This window comes from Rattus norvegicus, chromosome 2 (assembly GCF_021556685.1).
Source record: "Rattus norvegicus strain SHRSP/BbbUtx chromosome 2, alternate assembly SHRSP_T2T, whole genome shotgun sequence".
NCBI lineage: Eukaryota > Metazoa > Chordata > Mammalia > Rodentia > Muridae > Rattus > Rattus norvegicus.
This window is the reverse complement of record NC_141535.1, coordinates 14,220,965-14,234,891: the sequence shown is the minus strand read 5'-3', so window position 1 is coordinate 14,234,891 and position 13,927 is coordinate 14,220,965. Positions and strand designations below refer to the sequence as shown.

Genomic DNA, 13,927 nt, shown 5'->3' with positions numbered 1-13,927 from the left:
TGTATATTTTGGATATAAGCCCTCTATCAGCTGAAGAATTGGTAAAGATCTTTTCCTAATCTGTTGGTTGCCATTTTGTCCTAACAACAGTGTCCTTTGCCTTACAGAAGCTTTGTAGCTTTACGAGATTCCATTTGTCGATTCTTGATCTTAGAGCATAAGCCATTGGTGTTTTGTTCAGGAAATTTTCTCCAGTGCCCATGTGTTTGAGATGCTTCCCCACTTTTTCTTTTATAAGTTTGAGTGTATCTGGATTGATGCGGAAGTCCTTGATCCACTTGGACTTAAACCTTGCACACGGTGATAAGAATGGATCAATCTGCATTCTTCTACAGGCTGACCTCCAGTTGAACCAGCACCATTTGCTGAAAATGCGATCTTTTTTCCATTGGATGGTTTTGGCTTCTTTGTCAAAGATCAAGTGACCATAGACGTGTGGGTTCATTTCTGGGTCTTCAATTCTATTCCACTCGTCTATCTGCCTGGTTCTGTACCAATACCATAGAGTTTTTAATCACTATTGCTCTGTAATGCTGCTTGAGTTCAGGGATAGGGATTCCCATGGAAATCCTTTTATTATTGAGGATAGTTTTAGCTATCCTGGGATTTTTGTTATTCTGGATGAATTTGCAAATTCTTCAGTCTAACTCTCTGAAGAATTGGATTAGAATTTTGATAGGGATTGCATTGAATCTGTAGATCCTTTTGGTAAAATGGCCATTTTTACTATATTAATCCTGCCAATCCATGAGCATGGGAGATCTTTCCATCTTCTGAGATCTTCTTTAATTTCTTTCTTCAGAGGCTTGAAGTTCTTATCATACAGATATTTCACTTGCTTGGTTAAAGTCACACAGAGCTATTTTATATTATTTGGGACTATTATGAAGGGTGTCATTTCCCTAATTTCTTTCTCAGCTTGTTTCTCTTTTATGTAGAGGAAGGCTACTGATTTATTTGAGTTAATTTTATACCCAGCCACTTTGCTGAAGGTGTTTATCAGGTTTAGTAGTTCTCTGGTGGAACTTTTGGGATCACTTAAATATACTATCATGTCATCTGCAAATAGTGATATTTTGACTTCTTCCTTTCCGATCTGTATCCCTTTCATCTCTTTTTCTTGTCTGATTGCTCTGGAAAGAATTTTGAAAACTATATTGAATAAGTAGGGAGAGAGTGGGCAGCCTTGTCTAGTCCCTGATGTTAGTGGGATTGCTTCAAGTTTCTCTCCATTTAGTTTAATGTTAGCCATTGGTTTGCTGTATATGGCTTTTACTAGGTTTAAGTATGGGCCTTGAATTTTGATGGGGATTGCATTGAATCTGTTCTTTCCAGGACTTTCATCATGAAGGGGTGTTGAATTTTGTCAAATGCTTTCTCAGCATCTAATGAAATAATCATGTGGTTTTCATCTTTCAGTTTGTTTATATAGTGAATTACATTGATTGATGGTTTTCCATATATTAAACCATCCCTGCATGCCTGGGATGAAGGCTACTTGATCATAATGGATGATTGTTTTGATGTGCTCTTGGATTCGGTTTGCAAGAATTTTATTGAATATTTTTGCATTGATATTCATAAGGGAAATTCGTCTGCAGTTCTTTTTCTTTGTTGGGTCTTTGTGTGGTTTAGGTATAAGAGTAATTGTGGCTTGATAGAAGGAATTTGGTAGTACTCCATCTGTTTCAATTTTGTGGAATAGTTTCGATAATATTGGTATGAGGTCTTCTATGAAGGTTTGATAGAATTCTGCACTAAACCCGTCTGGATCTGGGCTCTTTTTGGTTCGGAGACTTTTAATGACTGCTTCTATTTCCTTAGGAGTTATGGGGTTGTTTAACTGGTTTATCTGTTCCTGATTTAACTTCGGTACCTGGTATCTGTCTAGGAAATTTTCCATTTCCTACAGATTTTCAAGTTTTGTTGAATATAGGCTTTTGTAGTAGGATCTGATTTTTTTAATCTCCTCTAATTCTGTTGTTATGTCTCCCTTTTCATTTCTGATTGTGTTAATTTGGACACACTCTCTGTATCCTCTCATTAGTCTGGCTAAGGGTTTATCTATCTTGTTGATTTTCTCAAAGAACCAACTTTTGGTTCTGTTGATTCTTTCTATGGTCCTTTTTGTTTCTACTTGGTTGATTTCAGCTCTGAGTTTGATTATTTCCTGCCTTCTACTCCTCCCCAGTGTATTTGCTTCTTTTTGTTCTAGAGCTTTTAGGTGTGCTGTCAAGCTGCTGATATATGCTCTCTCCTGTTTCTTTCTGCAGGCACTCAGAGCTATGAGTTTTCCTCTTAGCACAGCTTTCATTGTGTCCCATAAGTTTGGGTATGTTGTACCTTCATTTTCATTAAATTCTAAGAAGTTTTTAATTTCTTTCTTTATTTCTTCCCTGACCAGGTTATCGTTGAGTAGAGCATTGTTCAACTTCCATGTATATGTGGGCATTCTTTCCTCTGTTATTGAAGACCTTCACTGTTATTGAAGACCAGCTTTAGCCCGTGGTGGTTTGATAGGACGCATGGGACTATTTCTTTCTTTCTGTATCTGTTGAAGCCTGTTTTGTACCCAATTATATGGTCAATTTTGGAGAAAGTACCATGAGGTGGTAAGACGAAGGTATATTCTTTTGTTTTAGGAAAGAATGTTCTATAAATATCTGTTAAGTCCATTTGGTTCATGACTTCTTTTAGTCTGTCTATGTCTCTGTTTAATTTCGGTTTCCATGATCTATCTATTGATGAGAGTGGGGTGTTGAAATCTCCTACTGTTATTGTGTGAGGTGCAATGTGTGCTTTGAGCTTTAGTAAGGTTTCTTTTATGTATGTAGGTGCCCTTGTATTTGGAGCATAGATATTTAGGATTGAGAGTCCATCTTGATGGATTTTTCCTTTGATGAATGTGAAGTGTCCTTCCTTATCTTTTTTGATGACTTTTGGTTGAAAATCAATTTTATTCAATATTAGAATGGCTACTCCAGCTTGCTTCTTCCGACCATTTGCTTGGAAAATTGTTTGCCAGCCTCTTACTCTTAAGTAGTGTCTGTCTTTGTCTCTGAGGTCTGTTTCCTGTAGGCATCAGAATGCAGGGTCCTCATTGTGTATCCAGTTTGTTAATCTATGTCTTTTTATTGGGGAGTTGAGTCCATTGATGTTGAGAGATATTAAGGAATAGTGATTGTTTCTTCCTGTTATCTTCATATTTGGAGGTGAGATTATGTTTCTGTGCTTGTCTTCCCTTTGTTTTGTTGCAATACGATTAGTTTCTTGCTTTTTCTAGGGTGTAGCTTGCCACCTTGCATTGGGCTTTACCATTTATTGTCCTTTGTAGGGCTGGATTTGTAGAAAGATATTTTGAAAATTTGGTTTTGTCATTGAATATCTTGGTTTCTCCATCTATGTTTATTGAGAGTTTTGATGGATACAATAACCTGGGCTGGCATTTTTGTTCTCTTTGGGTCTATATGACATCTGTCTAGGACCTTCTGGCTTTCATAGTCTCTGGTGAGAAGTCTGGTGTAATTCTGATACTTCTGCCTTTATATGTTACTTGACCTTTTTCCCTTACTGCTTTTAATAGTCTTTCTTTGTTTTATCCATTTGGTGTTTTGACTATTATGTGATGGGGGGAGAGTTTCTTTTGGGTCCAATCTATTTGGAGTTCTGTAGACTTCTTGTATGTTTATAGGCATCTCTTTCTTTAGGTTAGGGAAGTTTTCTTCTATGATTTTGTTGAAGATATTTACTGGTCCTTTGAGCTGGGAGTCTTCACTCTCTTCTATACCTATTATCCTTAGGTTTGATCTTTTCATTGTGTCCTGAATTTCCTGTACGTTTTGAGCTAGTAGCTTTTTCCATTTTATATTATCTTTATATTATCTTTATATTTCTATGGAATCTTCTGCTCCTAAGAATCGCTCTTCTATTTCTTGTATTCTGTTGGTGATGCTTGCATCTGTGACTCATGATCTCTTTCCTAGGTTTTCTATCTCCAGGGTTGTCTCCCTTTGTGCTTTCTTAATGTTTCTATTTCCATTTTTAACCCTGGATGGTTTCGTTCATTTCCTTCTCCTGTTTTGTTGTTTTTTTTCCAATAGTTCTTTAAGGGGTTTTTGTGTTTCCTCTTTAAGGGCTTCTAGTTGTTTATTTGTATTGTCCTATATTTCCTTAAGGGAGTTATTTATGACCTTCCTGAAGTCCTCCATCATCATGATAAAATGTGATTTTAATCTATATCTTGCTTTTCTGGTGTGTTTGATATTCATTGCTTGTTTTGGTGGGAGAATTGGGCTCTGCTGATGCCATGTAATCTTGATTTCTGTTGCTTGTGTTCCTGCACTTGCCTCCTGCCATCCGGTTGTTTCTTGTATTACCTTGTTTTGCTATTTCTGACAGTGGCTTGACCGTCCTATAAGCCTGTGTCTCAGGAGTGCTGTAGACCTGTTTTCCTGTTTTCTTTCAGCCAGTTATGGGAACAGAGTGTTCTGCTCCCAAGCGTGTAGTTATTCCTGTCCACTGGCTTTCAGCTGTTCCTGTGAGTGGCAACCAAAAGGGCCTGCCCCTCCTTCTCCTGTGTCCCCGTGCGCAGGGGGGCCAGATGGCACTAGGCATTTTCCTCTAGAGTCAGAAATGTGGGCAGAGAGTAGTCTCCTTTGGTTTCCCAGGTGTGTCTGCCCTTCTGAAGGTCTAGCTCTGCATCCCATGGGATTTGGGTACAGGGAGTTATTTGACCGGGTCTGTTCAGATCAGGGCACAGTCTGGACTGCAGGGCTCCTACAACTTGACTGCCCCATCTTCCTGTGTCCAGATGAACTATACAGTTTCTTCTTGGGCCAGGAATGTGGGTAAAGGTGGGCAGAAGTGGTGGTCTCTCCTGCCCTGCAGTCTCAGGATTGCCCACACTTCTGGGAGATCAGCTCTCTCTCCCACGCAGTTTGGGAGCAGGGAGCTGTGGGCCAGGATCAGATAGGTTCAGGCATCAGCTAGAAACCGGAAGTGTCTGGACCCAGAGGAATTTTGCCTTTGTGTGTCCTGAGTCCACCAGGCAGGTTGCTTGGAGCAAAAAAGTTGGTCTTACCTCAGGTCTCAGACCTGAAGTAGACCCTCAGGGCTAGGTTTCAGCTCTCCATGAGGGCAGCAACCAGAAGGGGTCCTGTTCTTTATTAAGGGAATTGATGCAAATACTAGTGCAGCATATTGCATGATTCAAAGTAAGTTCTCTGCATCTTGGGCTCATATTCCAAATGCACACAATAACAATTTCTATAGGCTGGTTTATGGAGGGCCGTTTTCAAGGTGTTCTGAGCATGGATGCTGAGTTAAAAAGTCAGTCTATATGCATAGAACATGAAAATTTAGATTCCTTGGGCACTCAGGGTACATTTAAAATACAAGAAACCATTACTAAAGGTTAACACTGAGATCATTTTGGCATGTTTCCTGGTTCTGAATAATAAATACTTTGTTTTTAGAATTTGTTTTAAATTTATGTGTTTGGGTGTCTTGCCTGCAGGTTTATATGTGTACCGTGTGTGTGACTGGTGTCTGGGGAGAACAGAGAAGATATCAGATCACCCCACAGGTGAAGTAGATGGTTGCAACCCGCCATATGGATATGGTGGACCTGGGTCCTCTAAAAGAAAAACTAACACTCTTAAACATTGGGACATCTCTCCAGTCCCAAGTACATTTGTTTTTTTATGAAATTAAAATACGTCCTTGCAAAGGCTATTCAATTAATATATTTTCTAGGTGGAAAATGCAGGAAATTGAAGAGAGGCAAGAATAGCAGTACCTTTCCCATGCTTCCAAGTGTAGCCAGTAAAGACTGTGATAGGTCTATGGTGATGGCTGAGCAATAATACCAAATAAAGAAACTGCAGCAAAAGATTATTCAAATACTAACACTCATTAAGTGAAAAAGGAAAGTAAAGATAAGATTAAAATATCGCAGTTCCTTGATTCAATCAAATACTATCAGAAGTAAATGTCAAGACACGATCCTGATTTAAAGAGAGAGAATAATTTGCATTTATAAATTCCTGTATCAGGTAGGTGAGATAGCTCAGCAGGTGCCTAAAACAATCTTGAAGACCTCACTTTGGCACCCAGAACCCACATGGTTTAGAAATGCATGCCATGTATACCTCGTGTGTACCATAGCATTAGCTCTCTACCCCTAAACAAAAAAATAAATAAAATGTAAAATGTAATATAATATTATAATTTGTTCTTTATCCAAACAATACATTTGAGCTCTGTCTAGTTTAGAAAAACAGACAGTTCACTTAGAGTTGCAATGACTTAAAATACTAGAGACCAAACAGAAGTACCTTTGAATTATAGATATATAAATTCAGCATTATTTGATTTTAAGTGAGCCAAGTCAACACATAAGGAGATTGTCCCTCCAGGCAAACCACTTGCTGTTGACACAAATTGCTATTTGACAAGGGACTAAAAGGAAAAAATGGAGCAGAAGGAACATTAAAATGTAAACAGTGTCCAAGCCTTGCTGCTTGTGCCTTTTGCTAGGTGTTTTACAAAGTTAAAGTTAATGCTGGTTGTTTTCAGAGTTTTTGTTTTGTTTTGTTTTGTCTTGTTTTGTTTTGTTTTAGGAGCTACTGCATTTTAACTATTTCTCGAAGAATGCTGCTCCAATTCCAAACTCTCTAGAATTATATTTGTAAAGATAATCAGCAGATTTTGAAATTGTTTGTCCAGGTCAATGCTAGCAGCAAACCACTGAACTGAGAACAGGACCCCTTGGGGGAAATTAGAGGAAGGATTGAAAGAGCTGAAGGAGCTTTCAACCCCATAAGAACAACAATGCCAACCTACCAGAGCTTCCAGGGACTAAACCACTAAGGAAAGACTATACATGGACTGACCCAGGGTTCCAACTGCGTATGTAACAGAGAATAGCCTTGTTGGGGCACCAGTGCTTGGGGAAGCCCTTGGTCCTGCCAAGGTTGGACCCCCAGTACAAGGGAATATGGGGGGACAGTAAGGGGAATGGATGGGGGTAATACCTGAATGGGGGAGGGCGAGGGGGGGCTTGTAGACAGGAAACCAGGAAAGGGAATAACATTTGAAATGTAAGTAAAGAAATATATCAACTTAAAAAAAAAGAAAAAATAAATGGTGTTTAATATTTTTGAGGTGGGTGGGCAGGTGGCCCCATCCTTCAACTGAAGGACGTGTCTTTCCACTAAATGTGGCCTCCACAGGTTCTATCTCCCCTTTGTTGGGTCTTTCAGCTAAAGTCCTCCCTGTTGGGTCTGAGGAATCTCTTGGGTCCCTGGCATCTGGGACTTTCTAGTGGCTACCGCCAGTTCCCCTCCGCACACTGTTGAACACCTACTTTCAAATTACTAACCCCTCTGTACTTCTTCCCCATTTCCTCCTTTATATGAACTGCCTCCCTTTTTCTTCTCCCTCCTCTTTCCCTCACAGATCCCTATCTCCCTCTACTTCCCAAAGAATAATCCAGAATTCCTCCTGTCACAAGGAAATGTGGGGACAAAGAGTGAAGCAGAAACTGAAGCAAAGGTCATCCAGAGACTGCCCCACCTAGGGATCTATCCCATCTGCTGACACCAAACCCAAACACTATTGTTGATGCCAAGAAGTGCTTACTGACAGGAGTCTGGTATAGCTGTGCCCTAAGAGGCTCTGCATAGCCAGAGCAATACAGACGCAGAGTGCACAGTCAAACATTGGAATGAGCGTGGGAACCCCAGTGGGGTAGTTAGGGCAAGGACTGTAGGAGCTGAAGGGGTTTGCATCCTCATAGGAAGAACAAGAATATCAACCAACCAGATGCACCAAAACTCCCAGAGACTAAACCACCAGCCAAAGTGTACACAGGGGTACCCATGGCTCCAACTGCATAGGTGCAGATGGCCTTATCTAATATCACTGGGAGGGGAGCCCCTTTGTCCTGTGGAGGCTTGATGACCCAGGATAGGGGATGCTAGAGCAAAGAGGCAGGAGTGATTAAGTGGGTTGGGGAGCACCCTCATAAAGGCAGGGGCTAAGGAGTAGGGGATAAGGGGCTTGTAGAGAGGAACTGGGAAGGGGGTTAACATTTGAAATGTAAATAAATATAATAACCCATAAAAAGAAGAAAAATGGTGTTTAAAAACCCACATAAAATCTGTGAATTTTTATTTGCTTTAGGAATTCCAGGAATGTGAGGCTTTTGAGGTTGTTGAAGATAGATTGCTCTACCCTGGAAGACCCTCCGGAGGGCTATGGCTTTAGCTGTATTATGCCATGCTTTATCATGTTGGTACACAGCCAGGAGCTGTGCCACTCTTTGGTGTTGGCATAAGGCTCTTCACTTCTCCAGTGAGTTCTGCAGGGGGCAGCACAAAAGGAGTTAAAAATCTGGGCTTGAAAAAGTTAATACATTGTTCTGAGTGCCAAAGTGTTACAAAGTCATCTGTTCTAAAAGACGAATGTCAGGGAAAGTATTTATATGCATTATATGCTGGTTTTCGGGGTGTGGAGGACAGTGAAAAGGGACAAGCCTTTCCCTGAACTCACTACGCAGCCAAAGATAAACTTCAATTTCTGGTCTCTCTGCTTCTATCTCCCAAGTGCTAGGATTACAGGTTTCGCTTAACATTCTGTTGTATACAGCCCAATCCCAGAGAGTTTTGTATACATGCTAGGCACGCTACCAAATATGCTGCATCCCCAGCTCACACAGTATGTTTGAATTACAGTTAGTAGGAAAGACAAGAAAAACAATAAATTGAAAAAAAAATTCTACCCAATTAGACAAGATGGATGAAGCAAAGAAGTGCAGACCGACAGGAGCCGGATGTAGATCACTCCTGAGAGACACAGCCAGAATACAGCAAATACAGAGGCGAATGCCAGCAGCAAACCACTGAACTGAGAATAGGACCCCCGTTGAAGGAATCAGAGAAAGAACTGGAAGAGCTTGAAGGGGCTCGAGACCCCATATGAACAACAATGCCAAGCAACCAGAGCTTCCAGGGACTAAGCCACTACCTAAAGACTATACATGGACTGACCCTGGACTCTGACCTCATAGGTAGCAATGAATATCCTAGTAAGAGCACCAGTGGAAGGGGAAGCCCTGGGTCCTGCCAAGACTGAACCCCCAGTGAACGAGATTGTTGGGGGGAGGGTGGCAATGGGGGGGAGGATGGGGAGGGGAACACCAATATAGAAGGGGAGTGGGAGGGGTTAAGGAGAATGTTGGCCCGGAAACCGGGAAGGGGAATAGCAATCGAAGTGTAAATAAGAAATACTCAAGTTAATAAAGATGGGGAAAAAAAAGGAAAAATTTAAAAAAAAATGTCTAACTTCCCATGATGGGGGAAGGGAGGGATAACAGAATCTGATGAATCCCTTCAAGTGTGCCTTTGATGGTCAGTTAAAAGCACACAAGAATGATGGTAGTTAGGTCATTTTAGTGCCTGGTTAGTCAACCTCATAATTAAATAGAACAAAGGCCACCATGCTAATATATGAATAACTCCTCAGTTTCTATGTGAAACTATATTCATTCCTTTACTTATGTGAGCCTGTTCGGTGATCAGGATGCCCGAAGTGGATATGTGACTAAAATACACTTTGAAATTTAAAAATATAAACATGGCAAACAATAAATAAATAAATATTTTTGTCTAAATAATATATTTGCAAAGTTAACATCTGCATCCTCCTGACATGCTTACATACCAAACCACATGAGGAGAAGCACATATGTGGACATGGTTTATGCTTCTATTGGGCATATAAACCATTGAACTCCCAGAGGTGTACAAAGATGAGAATCTACAGGCCTGCAGTGTCCGTTCTTTTCCACTGAGGACAGAAGGAGCATGAAAGAACCAACAGGTTCTCCAGTGAGTGCAGCTCAGTGCCCTTGGTGCAACTTTTGCCCATTTGGGTTCCAATAACTTTGGAAGATGAGTTGACTTGTGAGGGTGCAGGTGTGACTCACATTTAGAGCGACCGGGAGTCGAGATGTTGGCCTTCTCGATGCCTTCCTTTCTCCCCCTACCTCTGATCCATTGCCTTGACCACCAGAGTGGTCTTTGAAATCTAAATTGTATATTGGTAGGCCCTCTTCGAGGGCTTTCACATATGCCCCAGGAGTGTGAACTGTAACCACCTAGGTGAGCTCACGTGCTGTTACTGAAGGGAATATGCCATATGTACCTCAAGTCTCCATCGCTTCATGGCAGACATTCAGAGTGGAGATTAGAGTAGCTCTCGGCTTTGTCCTCTGCTTGAAATGTCATTTCTCCCTTTTGATTCAAAACAAATATTAGATGTGACCTCCACAGGAAAATTTTTTGGTTAACAATTCCAATTTAAATCAAATCCTCTTCATTTGATCATGAATTCCAAAAGTATTTTGACACCCGCCTTATGCCAACTTGGTTTATAGTCTAAGACTTCAACCTTGCACATATTAACTAAAAGTCCCACCTAGAGGCTACTTACTCCTCAGGGGGAGCGAGAGAGAATGAATAAAACCAGAAGACAGAAGATGGAAGAAAATGCGAGCCTGTTCAGTGTTTAGGATGCCCTCAGTACGGTGAGGAAAAGGATGCATGGGGATCTTGAAGCAGCAGTCCTGAGAAAGCAAAGACATGAGCTGGTCAATGTTCAGAGGAAGGGCCCTGCAAAATGAAGGGAAACAAGCCCCAAAGACTACAGCAAACTTATTTAGTCTAGAGTTTCGTGGTCTGGGTCTCCCATTTTATAGGATATATGTGAACTCTAGCATCTACTAGATATTGGTACACTAAAACTGAATCTGTTTAAACGCCTGTTTAAATACTCTGTTTCTCTCTTAAGAATAGATCATGCTAAAGGTATGGGGGTGGGGAACCCAATAGATCAGTTAATAAAATTCAAAATGTCTTAGAGAAGAGATAATGGGGTCCCTAATTATCTCTTTTGCAAGGTTACTGGAGTCTGGCCCATTGATTTCCTGTCCCTGTAGATTTGTCCTAATAAACCATTGGCTTCCTTGAAGGGAAAAACCAGTGGCCTTTTATTGTGTGTTATCCGAATTTCACAAAACAACAACAAAACACTGCCACACATGGTGGTATGCTAGACCTGCCTTTAATCTCAGCACTTAGGCACCGTGAGACATCTGGAATTCAAGAGCAGCCTTGGATACCCAGCAATTTCAAGCAAGTCAGCATAGGCTACATAGCATCTATCTATCTATCTATCTATCTATCTACCTACCTACCTACCTACCTACCCATCTATCTACCTATCTGTCTATGGTCTATCTCTGTGTGTGTGTTTCTCATACACACATACTTATGCAGACATAATTCTTAATCAATGTTTACTGAATTAATAAATCGAATGAGAACTTTTACAAAAACTGAACCCCAAAGAAGTCTAAACATCTTGCACATTGAAACATCCTACATAAAAGCCAACCTGAGTGAATTCTTAAAGATGAGAAGGATCCTATAGTTTTGATGTTGGCCCTCAATCTATCTACTAAAACTACAGAAAATGAAAATGGATCTCTGAGCCCGTCCTACAGACAAGGCCCGTGACCAGTGAAATGGTACAGGAAGTGCATGGAAACCGTGAAGCAGCAGCAGCAGCAGCAGCAGCAGCAGCAAGCCAGCCTCCACTGTATAGTGCTGAGGTCAAGTTGGAGGAAAGTGTAGGTGTCCTAATATACTGAGTTATTTTTTTGTTTTACTTTGGTTTTGTTGTTGCTTTCTTCATTTTTATTAATTTTTTCAGACATGGTCTCAATAGCACAAGCTGGCCTCCAACTTCCTATATAGCCAAGGATGACCTTAAGCTTTCCTGCTTCTTTCCTACTTTCCCACTCTCCTGCTTTTTCCTGCTTTCCTGCCCAAATTCTGAGATTACACGGAGGCACCATAGTGCCCAGCACACATAGTTTAATTCCGCTGATAGAACCCATTCTCCAAGTTTAACTGCTGAAACAATGCAAGTCTGAAACTTTTCTTTCTTTTTAAAAGAATTATACATTTATTTTATGTATGCGAATACACTGTTGCTCTCTTCAGTCTCACCAGAAGAGGGCATCAGATCTCACTACAGATGGTTGTGAGTCACTGTGTAGTTGGGGGAAATTGAACTCAGGACCCCTGGAAGAGCAGCAGTTAAATGCCCTTAGCCAGCTGAAGACAGAACCCTGACACAGATTCCTCTATCGTCTTCACAGGCTGCTTTCCTTGTATAGCCTCCAAGAAACAATCATTTCCTTGTCTGTTCCAGGTTCAGGGACCAGCCGCCTTAACTGGACAGCCTGCAGAGGCAGGCTGAGTTCCTGTCGTGCTGACTTACGCTTCTCCCCTGCCCTTCCACTTGAAGGGTCCTATATTATTACTAGGCATATCCAAGAGATTCAGACAATCCCCCATTTTATTTATTATAATAAGAAGCCATATTATTAGCAACAGTCATGCCCTTTTGCAACCTAATGTCCTTTAAGGTCTGTAAAGTAGCACATTTACATGTCAGAGAAATGAGGGCATGGACACATGGAGGGGACATACTGTTCTTCTTATCTCTGTATGTATACGCATAGCATTGAAAGACACCTACATAAAGTCTTGACATTCATTGAAGAACAAATAACAAAAATAAAGTATCCAAGAAGAAATTTCAGAGTCTGGGACACTGCAGGTTGCTTGAGTTGCCCAACCAGAATGCAGTAGTGTAGCCACGTTTTAGCCCCCCGTGGGGGTGGCTTTGGTAGAGGAGGAGCAGAGGAGGCTTAGGAGGATTTGGCAGTAAAGGTCAAGGTAGGTAGAGGAGGTAGTGGCTTCCGGGAAAGAAGGGGTAGCTTCGGGGGACAAGGAGGTGGAGAGAGCTGAGGTGGAGATTTCCAATCTAGGGTCAACTGGGGTCAAGGTGGTGGCCAGAGGGGCAAGAGAGGAAACCAGTCAAGAAGATGTGATGGTGACGCCCCATCGGCATGGAGGTGTATTTATCTGTCACAGAAAGGAGGATGCCCTTGTCACAAAGAATCTGGTCCCTGGAGAATCTGTGTATGGAGAATATTGAGTCTCTATTTCAGAAGGAGATAACAAAACTGGCAGCAGCAATCCTGGGCAGTGTAGACCAGAGCCACATCAAGTCAAGGGCCAAGGTGTACCAACTACTTCAGACCCAGGCTCCCACGATACCGTCTGCCCAGATGATCTGATCTACATTGTTGAGCTCTCCCAGCACTCTGGCCGTGACCTCATCAACTTGACCAAGAAGAGGACCAACATTATTCCTGTAACTGAAGATGCTTGGCACCCACACAAATACCGCATGCTGATTGCAATGGTGGATGTCATCTTTGCTAATGTGGCCCAGCCAGGCCAAATCGGGATTATGGCCCTGAATGCCCACACCTTCCTGCAGAATGGAGGACACTTTGTGATTTCCATTAAGGCCAACTGCATTGACTCCACAACCTCAGAAGAACTGTGTCTGCATCTGAAGTGAAGAAGGTGCAGCAGGAGAGCATGGAGCCCCAGGAGTACTTGACGCTAGAGCCTTATGAACGAGACCCTGCTGTGGTTGTAACTTTGTACTGGCCACCTCCCAAGGCGAAGACCTGAAACTCAGCTGTTGGGCTGAAGAAATGTGAATTGCTACTCTTACACCAGTGACTTTTCACTTCTTTTGCGGATGGTTGTTTTGTTTTTGCTTTTTTATTAAAAGACTCATCTTTCAATAAAACAAGAAATCTTAGTATCAAACTATTAAATTAAGACTTCAAAAGAGTGAAAAATCTACAGTGTATCTGCATAAACAATCAAATATCTGATGCCTGTTCAGTTTCTATATTTTCGTGGACAGTATTTAGAAATGTTCATAAAACTTTACTAATATTTTAATGCCATTTGAATAACTTCATCTAATTAAA

The 13,927-nt window shown here is 41.3% G+C and overlaps 1 pseudogene; it reads left to right on the top strand.

Moving 5' to 3' along the window:
- The first annotated feature begins 11,603 nt into the window (after positions 1 to 11,603).
- On the top strand, positions 11,604 to 13,619 carry LOC148006626 (rRNA 2'-O-methyltransferase fibrillarin pseudogene; annotated as a pseudogene).
- Positions 13,620 to 13,927: the final 308 nt, after the last annotated feature.